The following is a 14,586-nucleotide window of genomic DNA, read 5'->3' as shown; positions in this document are numbered from 1 at the left end:
TTCTTCATTTGGGGTTGTTCTTCGTTTGGCTTTCTAATGCCTTGTACTGCCCTGTACCATGTAACATCTCGCATTATATTGCCGCGTCGTAGTCTCGACTGCCTTCTGATCTACTCTGGCCTCGCACCGCACTGTATTGTGGGGTTTTTAATGGGTTCTTCTTTATTTGCCTGTGTAATGCCTTGTACTGCCCTGTATTGTGTTACTTCTCGTGTTATAGTGCGCTGTCATTGTCTTGACTGCCTTCTGATCTTTTCTGGTATTACAGTTGAACGTATGCTGGGTTTCTTAATGGGTTGTTCATTTGGCTGCATGTTGCCTTGGTATGGTGTTGCATCTTGCATTGTATTGCCCTGTCACTGTCTCGACGGTCATTTTACACGTTCCGTCCTAGGACCGCGCTGTGTTGTGAGTTCTTTCATGGGGTCGTTGTTTCCTTGACTGTGTCGCCTGGTAGGGCCCCGTATCGCGTTACGTCTTGCCTTGTATTGCTCTGTCATTGTGGTGACCGACATCTGATATAGTCTACCATTGCGTGGCACTGTACCGTCAATTCTTTCATTGTCTGCTCTGCATTTGATTGTACGTTGCCTTGTACTGCCCTGTGTAAGGTTAGATCTTGCATGGTGTTGCCCTGTCGTTGTCTTGCCAGTTATTTTAGAGTCTCTGGCACTGTATTGTGCAATTTTTAACCGGTTGTTCTGTATTTGACCGCTGTTGCGATGTCACCCCCCTTTTTCCCCCGGGCTGCTGCTCGAGCTATAACGACCAGGAGGAGTCGCTACGAGTGGCACTTGAACTTTGTGGGATGGCTGGCACCAGAGTCAAGACACTGTGAGTCAGTTAGCTCGCTATAGACCTAGCGGACAGACCAAGAGCCCTTGGAGCTTTCTTGCAAGGCAGCGGCCTGTTCGCCAGCATTTCCCGGGGACACTCACTTAAGGTTCTGCTCCTCGAGGCTGAGAGAAGCCTTGCCACAACAGATTCTGGGTCAGTGACTAACAGCATGCCAGACTTTGCCATCTTGGCTGAGCGATACAAAGGGTTTGATCACGCAGATATGATCCTTTAGAGGTGAACCGTTGCCCAAGTCCGGGGCGAGGATGGGATCCAGCCGCACCTAGACTCCTCTCGGAGAAGGAGTTTAGAAAGCAAGGGGGTCCTTTCTGAGCCTCGTGACTCAAGGGGAGGGTCTCCCTGACAGCTTGTCTGACCCTGGCCCCAAGGCAGTAAATGACCCGGGGTGCGTGGCCGTGCAATCTGGTAAAGTGCCATCACGTGCGCTGCTACCTTTGGTGAATCACTGCTGTTATGTTTGTAAATGTTTCTCTGCCTCTCTCTTAGGAGTGAATTTTATCACTGCACCCGCCACAACTGCATATGGCCTGTGTTACGTCTTGCGTTGTATTGCCCCGTCGTTGTCATGATTGCCGCCTGACCCATGGTGTCATAGTAGTGCACTGCACTGTGAATTTTTTGACTGTCTGTTATTTATTTGACTGATATTGGCTGGCAGTGGCCTTATTGTGTTGTCTTGCACCGTATTGCCCTGTATTTGCCGTGACGGCCCTCTGAGACTTCCTGAGATTGTAGGGTGTTCTGTTGTGGGTTTTTTAATTGGCTGTTCTTTGTGTGACTGTGTATTGCCTTGTGCTGCCCTGTGTTGTGTTACGGCTCGTGTTGCATTACTCTGTTGTTGTTTTGACTGTGTTTTGGGACAGTGTCGTAGTGCTGCACTGGATTATGGGTATTTTAACTGTTCTTGACTTGGCTGCGCGTTGCCTTTTACTGCTCTGTATGATGTTAGGTCTTGCACTGTATTGGTCTGTCATTGTCTTGGCTGTTACTTTGGACTGTCTGGGATTGTACTTATTTATTGTGAAAGTTCCATTGGTTGTTCCTTATTTGACTGCTGGGGTGGTGTGGGCGCCCCTTCGTTTTGGTGCCCCTTCGTTTTGGCGCCCCAATCATCCATGGAGTTGTTCTGAGTGGTACTTGAAGTTGGGGGATGGTTGGCAACACAGTGGGGACCTAGATATTTTGTTCCCGTGCTGATGTGACTATAAGTCAATTGGCTTACCCCATAAGTAGTGGACAGCCCAAGAGCCTTTTGACTTCTGCATGGCAGGGGCCTCCGTGCCAGGATCTCCCCTTGAGCAGGGACGCTCGATTAAGGTTCTGCTCCTCGAGATTGAGATATGCCTTGCCGCAACAGATTCTCAGTAAGTCACTAATAGCATGCAAAACCTTGTAGCCTTAGCTCAGTGATATAAAGGGTCGATGGCGCAGATACAATCCTTTAGAGGTGAACCATTGCCTAAGTCCGGGGCTAGGAATTGGATCCGGCTGCACCTAGACTCCTCTCCGAGAAGGAGTTTAGAAAGCAAGGGGGTCCTTTCCGAGCTAGGAATTGGATCCAGCCGCACCTAGACTCCTCTCTGAGAAGGAGTTTAGAAAGCAAGGGGGTCCTTTCCGAGCCTCGTGACTCAAGGGGAGGGTCTCCCAGACAGCTTGTCTGACCCTGGCCCCTAGGCAGGAAATAATCCGGGGTGCGTGGCCATATGGAATCTGGTAAAGCGCCGTCACGTGCGCTGCTGCCTTTGGAGAATCACTGTGTTGATGTTTCTGAATGTTTCACTGCTTCTCTCTTAGAAGCGAAGTTAGCCGCTCGGCCTGCCACAACTGCGTATTGCCTTGTCCAGCCCTGTATGGTGTCACGTTTGGCATTGTATTGCCCTCTATTTGCCCGTACTGCCATCTGATCTGTTCCGGCATTGTACTGGTGTGTATTGTGGGTTTTTTAATCGGTTTTGCATTATTTGAATGCGTGTTGCCCTGTCTAGTGTTGTATCTTGCATTGTACTGCCCCGTCATTCCCTTCACTGTCACTTTAGATGTTCTGGGATTGCAGCGATCCGTATTGTGCAGGTTTTATTCGTTGTTCTGTGTTTGACCCGTGTATTGCCTTGTTACCACCTTGTATTGTGTTGCGGCTTGCGTTGTATCGCCATGTTGTTGTTCTGAGTGCCATCTGATACGTTTCGGTGTTGTACAGCCCTGCGTTATGTCTTCCATTGTATAGCTCTGTCACTGCCTCGACTGCTGTCTCACACGTTTTGGCATTGCATCGCACGGTATTGCGGGATACTTAATCAGTTATTTATTTGACCGTGTATTTCACTGTACTGCCCTGTATTGCGTTATTTCTTGCCTCGTATTGCTCTGTCATTGTCTTGACTGGCATCTCCACTTATTTTTGTTTTCTCCCGCACTGTATTGCGGTTCTCCTAATCGGTTGGTATTTAGTTGACTGCGTCTTCCGTTCTGCTCTGTCGTGTAATGTTGCATCTTGGATCGTGTCGCCCTATAGTTGTCTTGACTGCCACCCGAGACCGTGTGGGATCGTACTGCACCGTATTGTGGCGTTTTGATCGGTTGTTTATTATTCTGTATTGCGTTGTAGCAACCTGTATTGTGTTACATTGTGCGTTGTGTTGCCATGAAATAGTCTTAACTGTCCTTTTACACTCTCTGGGGTTGTACCGCACCGAACTGAGGGTGTTTTTGATCGGCTGTTCTATATTTGACTACGTATTGCTTTGTACTGCCCTGTATTTTCCCAAGTCTTGTGTCGTATTGCCCTCTCACCGTGCCGCGAGCCATCTGATGTATTCTGGCGTTGACAGGCGCTGTATTGAGAGCTTCTTAGGCTGTTGTACTCTATTTGACCGTGCATCAGTTTTGTGATCGGTCGTTCCCTATTTGACTGTGTATTGGCCTTGTACTGCCCTGTGTAAAGTTACGTCTTGCGTTGTATTGCCCTGTCATAGTATTGCCTGTCATAGTCTGTCATAGCACCAGGATGTGCCCTTGAGCGGGGACGCTTGCTTCAGGTTCTGCTCCTCAAGGCTGAGAGATCCCTTGCCGCAACAGAGTCTCGGTAAGTGACTGATACCACGCTAAACCTCGTAGCCTTAGCTCAGTGATATAAAGGGTTGATGGCGCGGATACAATCCTTTAGAGGTGAACCGTTGCCCAAGTCCAGGGCTAGGAATTGGATCCAGCCGCACTCAGACTGCTCTTCAAGAAGGAGTTTAGAAAGCAAGGGGGTTGCGGCTCAACGGGAGGGTCTCCCTAACAGCTCGTCTGACCCTGGCCCCTGTGCAATAAATTATCCGGGGTACGTGGCCATGGAACCTGGTAAAGGGATGTTACGTGCACTGCTGCCTTTGTCGAATCACTGTGTTGATGTTTCTAAATGTTTCTCTACTTCTCTCAGGACTGAAGTGAATCGCTCCACCCGCCACAACTGCATCTTGCCTTGTCCAGCCCCGTATTGGGTTACCTCTCGCCTTGTATTGCCCTGTCCTTCTTTTGGTTGCCATCTGACCCATGTGAATTCACTGCACTGTGAATTTTTTGACTGTCTGTTATTTATTTGACTGAGTGTTGCCTTGTACTGCCTTGTGTACTGCAACGTGGTGCTTTGTATTGCCCTGTAATTGCCTTGACTGCCATCCGAGACGTTTTGAGATCGTACGGCAGCGTAGTGCGGGTTTTCTGGTCAGCTGTTCTTTATTTGACTGTGTACTGCCTTGCGCTGCCCTGCGCGGTGTTCCGTCTCGCGTTGTCATTGTCTCGACCGACATGTGGGATTGTTTGCCATTGTACTGCAGTGTGGTTTGGGTATCGTAGTTTACTGTTCTTCATTTGACTGCGTATTGCCTTGTACTGACCTGTATAACGTTATGTCTTGCACTGCGTTGCCCTGGCATTGTCTTGACCGACATCTGAGACTGTCTGGCATTGTACTGGACTGTATTGGGAGTTTTGTAATTTCCTCTAATATATTTGTCTGCGAATCGGGTTGTACTGCCCTGTATCCTGTAACGTGTGGCATTGTACCGCCTGTGACTGGCTTAACGGCGGCTTTAGAGATTCTGTCGTAAGACTGCACTCCGTTGTGAATTTCTCTATTGGTGATTCTGTGACAGCGTATTGCCTGGCACTGCCCCGTACTGTGTTACGCTTTACGTTGTATCGCTCTGTCATTGTCTTCAATGAGATGTGACACTTGGTAACATACGATGGCACTGTCCATTGGCTATTCTTTATTTGAGCATGTATTGATGGGTAGCGCTCTGCATAATGTCAAGTGGTGCACTGTCTTGACTTTAAAATAGAAATTCTATAGGCTGGTGTAGCGCCAAGTGGGAAAGGGTGGTTGTGAGATTCTAAAGGCAGCAGGAAAGCCCCCAGCCCCACGTGGCGCCGCCGTGCCATCCCCCGAAGCATTTTCCGGTAGGGCCGCGGCTCTGGCCACAGCTCCCACGCCCGAAGAGCCAGGAGGGAAAGCCGTGCCTCGTTGGAAAGCTCTTTGGCAGCCGCTCGCGTGGCCCCACAGCCCGTGGGGCTGCGTGCTTTGCGGCGGCCGTCAGCCTCGGCGCCACCGGCGCCCACCTGGCGCCGCCGCGCCAGCCCCCGAAGCATTTTCCGGTAGGGCCGTGGCTCTGGCCACAGCTCCCACGCCCGAAGAGCCAGGAGGGAAAGCCGTGCCTCGTTGGAAAGCTCTTTGGCAGCCGCTCACGTGGCCCCACAGCCCGTGGGGCTGCGGGCTTTGCGGCGGCCGTCAGCCTCGCCGCCACCGGCACCCACGTGGCGCCGCCGCGCCAGCCCCCGAAGCATTTTCCGGTAGGGCCGCGTCTCTGGCCACAGCTCCCACGCCCGAAGAGCCAGGAGGGAAAGCCATGCCTCGTTGGAAAGCTCTTTGGTAGCCGCTCGCGTGGCCCCACAGCCCGTGGGGCTGCGGGCTTTGCGGCGGCCGTCAGCCTCGGCGCCACCGGCGCCCACGTGGCGCCGCCGCGCCAGCCCCCGAAGCATTTTTCCGGTAGGGCCGCGGCTCTGGCCACAGCTCCCACGCCCGAAGAGCCAGGAGGGAAAGCCGTGCCTCGTTGGAAAGCTCTTTGGCAGCCGCTCGCGTGGCCCCACACCCCGTGGGGCTGCGGGCTTTGCGGCGGCCGTCAGCCTTGGTGCCACCGGCACCCACGTGGGGCCGCCGCGCCAGCCCCCGAAGCATTTTCCGGTAGGGCCGCGGCTCTGGCCACAGCTCCCACGCCCGAAGAGCCAGGAGGGAAAGCCGTGCCTCGTTGGAAAGCTCTTTGGCAGCCGCTCGCGTGGCCCCACAGCCCGTGGGGCTGCGGGCTTTGCGGCGGCCGTCAGCCTCGGCGCCACCGGCGCCCACCTGGCGCCGCCACGACAGCCCCAAAAGCATTTTCCGGTAGGGCCGTGGCTCTGGCCACAGCTCCCACGCCCGAAGAGCCAGGAGGGAAAGCCGTGCCTCGTTGGAAAGCTCTTTGGCAGCCGCTCACGTGGCCCCACAGCCCGTGGGGCTGCGGGCTTTGCGGCGGCCGTCAGCCTCGGCGCCACCGGCGCCCACCTTGCGCCGCCGCGCCAGCCCCCGAAGCATTTTCCGGTAGGGCCGCGGCTCTGGCCACAGCTCCCACGCCCGAAGAGCCAGGAGGGAAAGCCGTGCCTCGTTGGAAAGCTCTGTGGCAGCCGCTCGCGTGGCCCCACAGCCCGTGGGGCTGCGGGCTTTGCGGCGGCCGTCAGCCTCGGCGCCACCGGCGCCCACCTGGCGCCGCCACGACAGCCCCAAAAGCATTTTCCGGTAGGGCCGCGGCTCTGGCCACAGCTCCCACGCCCGAAGAGCCAGGAGGGAAAGCCGTGCCTCGTTGGAAAGCTCTTTGGCAGCCACTCGCGTGGCCCCACAGCCCGTGGGGCTGCGGGCTTTGCGGCGGCCATCAGCCTCGGCGCCACCGGCGCCCACCTGGCGCCGCCGCGCCAGCCTGCGAAGCATTTTCCGGTAGGGCCGCGTCTCTGGCCACAGCTCCCACGCCCGAAGAGCCAGGAGGGAAAGCCGTGCCTCGTTGGAAAGCTCTTTGGCAGCCGCTCGCGTGGCCCCACAGCCCGTGGGGCTGCGGGCTTTGCGGCGGCCGTCAGCCTCGGCGCCACCGGCGCCCACCTGGCGCCGCCGCGCCAGCCCCCGAAGCATTTTCCGGTAGGGCCGCGGCTCTGGCCACAGCTCCCACGCCCGAAGAGCCAGGAGGGAAAGCCGTGCCTCGTTGGAAAGCTCTTTGGCAGCCGCTCGCGTGGCCCCACACCCCGTGGGGCTGCGGGCTTTGCGGCGGCCGTCAGCCTCGGCGCCACCGGCGCCCACCTGGCGCCGCCGCGCCAGCCGCCGAAGCATTTTCCGGTAGGGCCGCGTCTCTGGCCACAGCTCCCACGCCCGAAGAGCCAGGAGGGAAAGTCGTGCCTCGTTGGAAAGCTCTTTGGCAGCCGCTCGCGTGGCCCCACAGCCCGTGGGGCTGTGGGCTTTGCGGCGGCCATCAGCCTCGGCGCCACCGGCGCCCACCTGGCGCCGCCGTGCCAGCCTGCGAAGCATTTTCCGGTAGGGCCGCGGCTCTGGCCACAGCTCCCACGCCCGAAGAGCCAGGAGGGAAAGCCGTGCCTCGTTGGAAAGCTCTTTGGCAGCCGCTCGCGTGGCCCCACAGCCCGTGGGGCTGCGGGCTTTGCGGCGGCCGTCAGCCTCGCCGCCACCGGCACCCACGTGGCGCCGCCGCGCCAGCCCCCGAAGCATTTTCCGGTAGGGCCGCGTCTCTGGCCACAGCTCCCACGCCCGAAGAGCCAGGAGGGAAAGCCGTGCCTCGTTGGAAAGCTCTTTGGCAGCCGCTCGCGTGGCCCCACAGCCCGTGGGGCTGCGGGCTTTGCGGCGGCCGTCAGCCTCGGCGCCACCGGCGCCCACCTGGCGCCGCAGTGCCAGCCTGCGAAGCATTTTCCGGTAGGGCCGCGGCTCTGGCCACAGCTCCCACGCCCGAAGAGCCAGGAGGGAAAGCCGTGCCTCGTTGGAAAGGTCTTTGGCAGCCGCTCGCGTGGCCCCACAGCCCGTGGGGCTGCGTGCTTTCCGGCGGCCGTCAGCCTCGGCGCCACCGGCGCCCACCTGGCGCCGCCGCGCCAGCCCCCGAAGCATTTTCCGGTAGGGCCGCGTCTCTGGCCACAGCTCCCACGCCCGAAGAGCCAGGAGGGAAAGCCGTGCCTCGATGGAAAGCTCTTTGGCAGCCGCTCACGTGGCCCCACAGCCCGTGGGGCTGCGGGCTTTGCGGCGGCCGTCAGCCTCGGCGCCACCGGCGCCCACCTGGCGCCGCCGCGCCAGCCCCCGAAGCATTTTCCGGTAGGGCCGCGGCTCTGGCCACAGCTCCCACGCCCGAAGAGCCAGGAGGGAAAGTCGTGCCTCGTTGGAAAGCTCTTTGGCAGCCGCTCGCGTGGCCCCACAGCCCGTGGGGCTGTGGGCTTTGCGGCGGCCATCAGCCTCGGCGCCACCGGCGCCCACGTGGCGCCGCCGTGCCAGCCTGCGAAGCATTTTCCGGTAGGGCCGCGGCTCTGGCCACAGCTCCCACGCCCGAAGAGCCAGGAGGGAAAGCCGTGCCTCGTTGGAAAGCTCTTTGGCAGCCGCTCGCGTGGCCCCACAGCCCGTGGGGCTGCGGGCTTTGCGGCGGCCGTCAGCCTCGCCGCCACCGGCACCCACGTGGCGCCGCCGCGCCAGCCCCCGAAGCATTTTCCGGTAGGGCCGCGTCTCTGGCCACAGCTCCCACGCCCGAAGAGCCAGGAGGGAAAGCCGTGCCTCGTTGGAAAGCTCTTTGGCAGCCGCTCGCGTGGCCCCACAGCCCGTGGGGCTGCGGGCTTTGCGGCGGCCGTCAGCCTCGGCGCCACCGGCGCCCACCTGGCGCCGCAGTGCCAGCCTGCGAAGCATTTTCCGGTAGGGCCGCGGCTCTGGCCACAGCTCCCACGCCCGAAGAGCCAGGAGGGAAAGCCGTGCCTCGTTGGAAAGGTCTTTGGCAGCCGCTCGCGTGGCCCCACAGCCCGTGGGGCTGCGTGCTTTCCGGCGGCCGTCAGCCTCGGCGCCACCGGCGCCCACCTGGCGCCGCCGCGCCAGCCCCCGAAGCATTTTCCGGTAGGGCCGCGTCTCTGGCCACAGCTCCCACGCCCGAAGAGCCAGGAGGGAAAGCCGTGCCTCGATGGAAAGCTCTTTGGCAGCCGCTCACGTGGCCCCACAGCCCGTGGGGCTGCGGGCTTTGCGGCGGCCGTCAGCCTCGGCGCCACCGGCGCCCACCTGGCGCCGCCGTGCCAGCCCCCGAAGCATTTTCCGGTAGGGCCGCGGCTCTGGCCACAGCTCCCACGCCCGAAGAGCCAGGAGGGAAAGCCGTGCCTCGTTGGAAAGCTCTTTGGCAGCCGCTCGCGTGGCCCCACAGCCCGTGGGGCTGCGGACTTTGCGGCGGCCGTCAGCCTCGGCGCCACCGGCGCCCACCTGGCGCCGCCGTGACAGCCTGCGAAGCATTTTCCGGTAGGGCCGCGGCTCTGGCCACAGCTCCCACGCCCGAAGAGCCAGGAGGGAAAGCCGTGCCTCGTTGGAAAGCTCTTTGGCAGCCGCTCGCGTGGCCCCACAGCCCGTGGGGCTGCGTGCTTTTCGGCGGCCGTCAGCCTCGGCGCCACCGGCGCCCACGTGGCGCCGCCGCGCCAGCCCCCGAAGCATTTTCTGGTAGGGCCGCGGCTCTGGCCACAGCTCCCACGCCCGAAGAGCCAGGAGGGAAAGCCGTGCCTCGTTGGAAAGCTCTTTGGTAGCCGCTCGCGTGGCCCCACAGCCCGTGGGGCTGCGGGCTTTGCGGCGGCCGTCAGCCTCGGCGCCACCGGCGCCCACGTGGGGCCGCCGCGCCAGCCCCCGAAGCATTTTCCGGTAGGGCCGCGTCTCTGGCCACAGCTCCCACGCCCGAAGAGCCAGGAGGGAAAGCCGTGCCTCGTTGGAAAGCTCTTTGGCAGCCGCTCACGTGGCCCCACAGCCCGTGGGGCTGCGGGCTTTGCGGCGGCCGTCAGCCTCGGCGCCACCGGCGCCTATGTGGCGCCGCCGAGCCAGCCTGCGAAGCATTTTCCGGTAGGGCCGCGGCTCTGGCCACAGCTCCCACGCCCGAAGAGCCAGGAGGGAAAGCCATGCCTCGTTGGAAAGCTCTTTGGCAGCCGCTCGCGTGGCCCCACAGCCCGTGGGGCTGCGGGCTTTGCGGCGGCCGTCAGCCTCGGCGCCACCGGCGCCCACCTGGCGCCGCCACGACAGCCCCAAAAGCATTTTCCGGTAGGGCCGCGGCTCTGGCCACAGCTCCCACGCCCGAAGAGCCAGGAGGGAAAGCCGTGCCTTGTTGGAAAGCTCTTTGGCAGCCGCTCGCGTGGCCCCACAGCCCGTGGGGCTGCGGGCTTTGCGGCGGCCGTCAGCCTCGGCGCCACCGGCGCCCACCTGGCGCCGCCGCGCCAGCCTGCGAAGCATTTTCCGGTAGGGCCGCGTCTCTGGCCACAGCTCCCACGCCCGAAGAGCCAGGAGGGAAAACCGTGCCTCCTTGGAAAGCTCTTTGGCAGCCGCTCGCGTGGCCCCACAGCCCGTGGGGCTGCGGGCTTTGCGGCGGCCGTCAGCTTCGGCGCCACCGGCGCCCACCTGGCGCCGCCACGACAGCCCAAAAAGCATTTTCCGGTATGGCCGCGGCTCTGGCCACAGCTCCCACGCCCGAAGAGCCAGGAGGGAAAGCCGTGCCTCGTTGGAAAGCTCTTTGGCAGCCGCTCGCGTGGCCCCACAGCCCGTGGGGCTGCGGGCTTTGCGGCGGCCGTCAGCCTCGGCGCCACCGGCGCCCACCTGGCGCCGCCGCGCCAGCCTGCGAAGCATTTTCCGGTAGGGCCGCGTCTCTGGCCACAGCTCCCACGCCCGAAGAGCCAGGAGGGAAAACCGTGCCTCCTTGGAAAGCTCTTTGGCAGCCGCTCGCGTGGCCCCACAGCCCGTGGGGCTGCGGGCTTTGCGGCGGCCGTCAGCTTCGGCGCCACCGGCGCCCACCTGGCGCCGCCACGACAGCCCAAAAAGCATTTTCCGGTATGGCCGCGGCTCTGGCCACAGCTCCCACGCCCGAAGAGCCAGGAGAGAAAGCCGTGCCTCGTTGGAAAGCTCTTTGGCAGCCGCTCGCGTGGCCCCACAGCCCGTGGGGCTGCGGGCTTTGCGGCGGCCGTGAGCCTCGGCGCCACCGGCGCCCACGTGGCGCCGCCGCGCCAGCCTGCGAAGCATTTTCCGGTAGGGCCGCGTCTCTGGCCACAGCTCCCACGCCCGAAGAGCCAGGAGGGAAAACCGTGCCTCCTTGGAAAGCTCTTTGGCAGCCGCTCGCGTGGCCCCACAGCCCGTGGGGCTGCGGGCTTTCCGGCGGCCGTCAGCCTCGGCGCCACCGGCGCCCACCTGGCGCCGCCGCGCCAGCCGCCGAAGCATTTTCCGGTAGGGCCGCGTCTCTGGCCACAGCTCCCACGCCCGAAGAGCCAGGAGGGAAAGCCGTGCCTCGTTGGAAAGCTCTTTGGCAGCCGCTCGCGTGGCCCCACACCCCGTGGGGCTGCGGGCTTTCCGGCGGCCGTCAGCCTCGGCGCCACCGGCGCCCACCTGGCGCCGCCGCGCTAGACCCCGAAGCATTTTCCGGTAGGGCCGCGTCTCTGGCCACAGCTCCCACGCCCGAAGAGCCAGGAGGGAAAGCCGTGCCTCGTTGGAAAGCTCTTTGGCAGCCGCTCACGTGGCCCCACAGCCCGTGGGGCTGCGGGCTTTGCGGCGGCCGTCAGCCTCGGCGCCACCGGCGCCCACCTGGCGCCGCCACGACAGCCCCCGAAGCATTTTCCGGTAGGGCCGCGGCTCTGGCCACAGCTCCCACGCCCGAAGAGCCAGGAGGGAAAGCCGTGCCTCGTTGGAAAGCTCTTTGGTAGCCGCTCGCGTGGCCCCACAGCCCGTGGGGCTGCGGACTTTGCGGCGGCCGTCAGCTTCGGCGCCACCGGCGCCCACCTGGCGCCGCTGCGCCAGCCCCCGAAGCATTTTCCGGTAGGGCCGCGGCTCTGGCCACAGCTCCCACGCCCGAAGAGCCAGGAGGGAAAGCCGTGCCTCGTTGGAAAGCTCTTTGGCAGCCGCTCGCGTGGCCCCACAGCCCGTGGGGCTGCGGGCTTTGCGGCGGCCGTCAGCCTCGGCGCCACCGGCGCCCACGTGGCGCCGCCGCGCCAGCCTGCGAAGCATTTTCCGGTAGGGCCGCGGCTCTGGCCACAGCTCCCACGCCCGAAGAGCCAGGAGGGAAAGCCGTGCCTCGTTGGAAAGCTCTTTGGCAGCCGCTCGCGTGGCCCCACAGCCCGTGGGGCTGCGGGCTTTGCGGCGGCCGTCAGCCTCGGCGCCACCGGCGCCCACCTGGCGCCGCCGCGCCAGCCTGCGAAGCATTTTCCGGTAGGGCCGCGTCTCTGGCCACAGCTCCCACGCCCGAAGAGCCAGGAGGGAAAGCCGTGCCTCGTTGGAAAGCTCTTTGGCAGCCGCTCGCGTGGCCCCACAGCCCGTGGGGCTGCGGGCTTTCCGGCGGCCGTCAGCCTCGGTGCCACCGGCGCCCACCTGGCGCCGCCGCGCCAAGCTGCGAAGCATTTTCCGGTAGGGCCGCGGCTCTGGCCACAGCTCCCACGCCCGAAGAGCCAGGAGGGAAAGCCGTGCCTCGTTGGAAAGCTCTTTGGCAGCCGCTCGCGTGGCCCCACAGCCCGTGGGGCTGCGGGCTTTGCGGCGGCCGTCAGCCTCGGCTCCACCGGCGCCTATGTGGTGCCGCCGCGCCAGCCCCCGAAGCATTTTCCGGTAGGGCCGCGGCTCTGGCCACAGCTCCCACGCCCGAAGAGCCAGGAGGGAAAGCCGTGCCTCGTTGGAAAGCTCTTTGGCAGCCACTCGCGTGGCCCCACAGCCCGTGGGGCTGCGGGCTTTGCGGCGGCCGTCAGCCTCGGCGCCACCGGCGCCCACGTGGCGCCGCCGCGCCAGCATGCGAAGCATTTTCCGGTAGGGCCGCGGCTCTGGCCACAGCTCCCACGCCCGAAGAGCCAGGAGGGAAAGCCGTGCCTCGTTGGAAAGCTCTTTGGCAGCCACTCGCGTGGCCCCACAGCCCGTGGGGCTGCGGGCTTTGCGGCGGCCGTCAGCCTCGGCGCCACCGGCGCCCACCTGGCGCCGCCGCGCCAGCCCCCGAAGCATTTTCCGGTAGGGCCGCGGCTCTGGCCACAGCTCCCACGCCCGAAGAGCCAGGAGGGAAAGCCATGCCTCGTTGGAAAGCTCTTTGGAAGCCGCTCGCGTGGCCCCACAGCCCGTGGGGCTGCGGGCTTTCCGGCGGCCGTCAGCCTCGGCGCCACCGGCGCCCACCTGGCGCCGCCGCGCCAGCCCCCGAAACATTTTCCGGTAGGGCCGCGTCTCTGGCCACAGCTCCCACGCCCGAAGAGCCAGGAGGGAAAGCCGTGCCTCGTTGGAAAGCTCTTTGGCAGCCGCTCGCGTGGCGCCTCAGCCCGTGGGGCTGCGGGCTTTGCGGCGGCCGTCAGCCTCGGCGCCACCGGCGCCCACGTGGCGCCGCCGCGCCAGCCCCCGAAGCATTTTCCGGTAGGGCCGCGGCTCTGGCCACAGCTCCCACGCCCGAAGAGCCAGGAGGGAAAGCCGTGCCTCGTTGGAAAGCTCTTTGGCAGCCACTCGCGTGGCCCCACAGCCCGTGGGGCTGCGGGCTTTGCGGCGGCCGTCAGCCTCGGCGCCACCGGCGCCCACGTGGCGCCGCCGCGCCAGCATGCGAAGCATTTTCCGGTAGGGCCGCGGCTCTGGCCACAGCTCCCACGCCCGAAGAGCCAGGAGGGAAAGCCGTGCCTCGTTGGAAAGCTCTTTGGCAGCCACTCGCGTGGCCCCACAGCCCGTGGGGCTGCGGGCTTTCCGGCGGCCGTCAGCCTCGGCGCCACCGACGCCTACGTAACGCTGCCGCGCCAGCCTGTGAATCATTTTCCGGTAGGGCCGCAGCTCTGGCCACAGCTCCCACGCCCGAAGAGCCAGGAGGGAAAGCCGTGCCTCGTTGGAAAGCTCTTTGGCAGCCGCTCGTGTGGCCCCACAGCCCGTGGGGCTGCGGGCTTTCCGGCGGCCGTCAGCCTCGGCGCCACCGGCGCCCACCTGGCGCCGCCGCGCCAGCCCCCGAAACATTTTCCGGTAGGGCCGCGTCTCTGGCCACAGCTCCCACGCCCGAAGAGCCAGGAGGGAAAGCCGTGCCTCGTTGGAAAGCTCTTTGGCAGCCGCTCGCGTGGCGCCTCAGCCCGTGGGGCTGCGGGCTTTGCGGCGGCCGTCAGCCTCGGCGCCACCGGCGCCCACGTGGCGCCGCCGCGCCAGCCCCCGAAGCATTTTCCGGTAGGGCCGCGGCTCTGGCCACAGCTCCCACGCCCGAAGAGCCAGGAGGGAAAGCCGTGCCTCGTTGGAAAGCTCTTTGGCAGCCGCTCGCGTGGCCCCACAGCCCGTGGGGCTGCGGGCTTTGCGGCGGCCGTCAGCCTCGGCGCCACCGGCGCCTATGTGGCGCCGCCGAGCCAGCCTGCGAAGCATTTTCCGGTAGGGCCGCGGCTCTGGCCACAGCTCCCACGCCCGAAGAGCCAGGAGGGAAAGCCGTGCCTCCTTGGAAAGCTCTTTGGCAGCCGCTCGCGTGGCCCCACAGCCCGTGGGGCTGCGGG

The sequence above is a fragment of the Larus michahellis genome, chromosome 25, assembly GCF_964199755.1.
Source record: "Larus michahellis chromosome 25, bLarMic1.1, whole genome shotgun sequence".
Lineage (NCBI taxonomy): Eukaryota > Metazoa > Chordata > Aves > Charadriiformes > Laridae > Larus > Larus michahellis.
Note: the sequence above shows the minus strand (reverse complement) of the source record.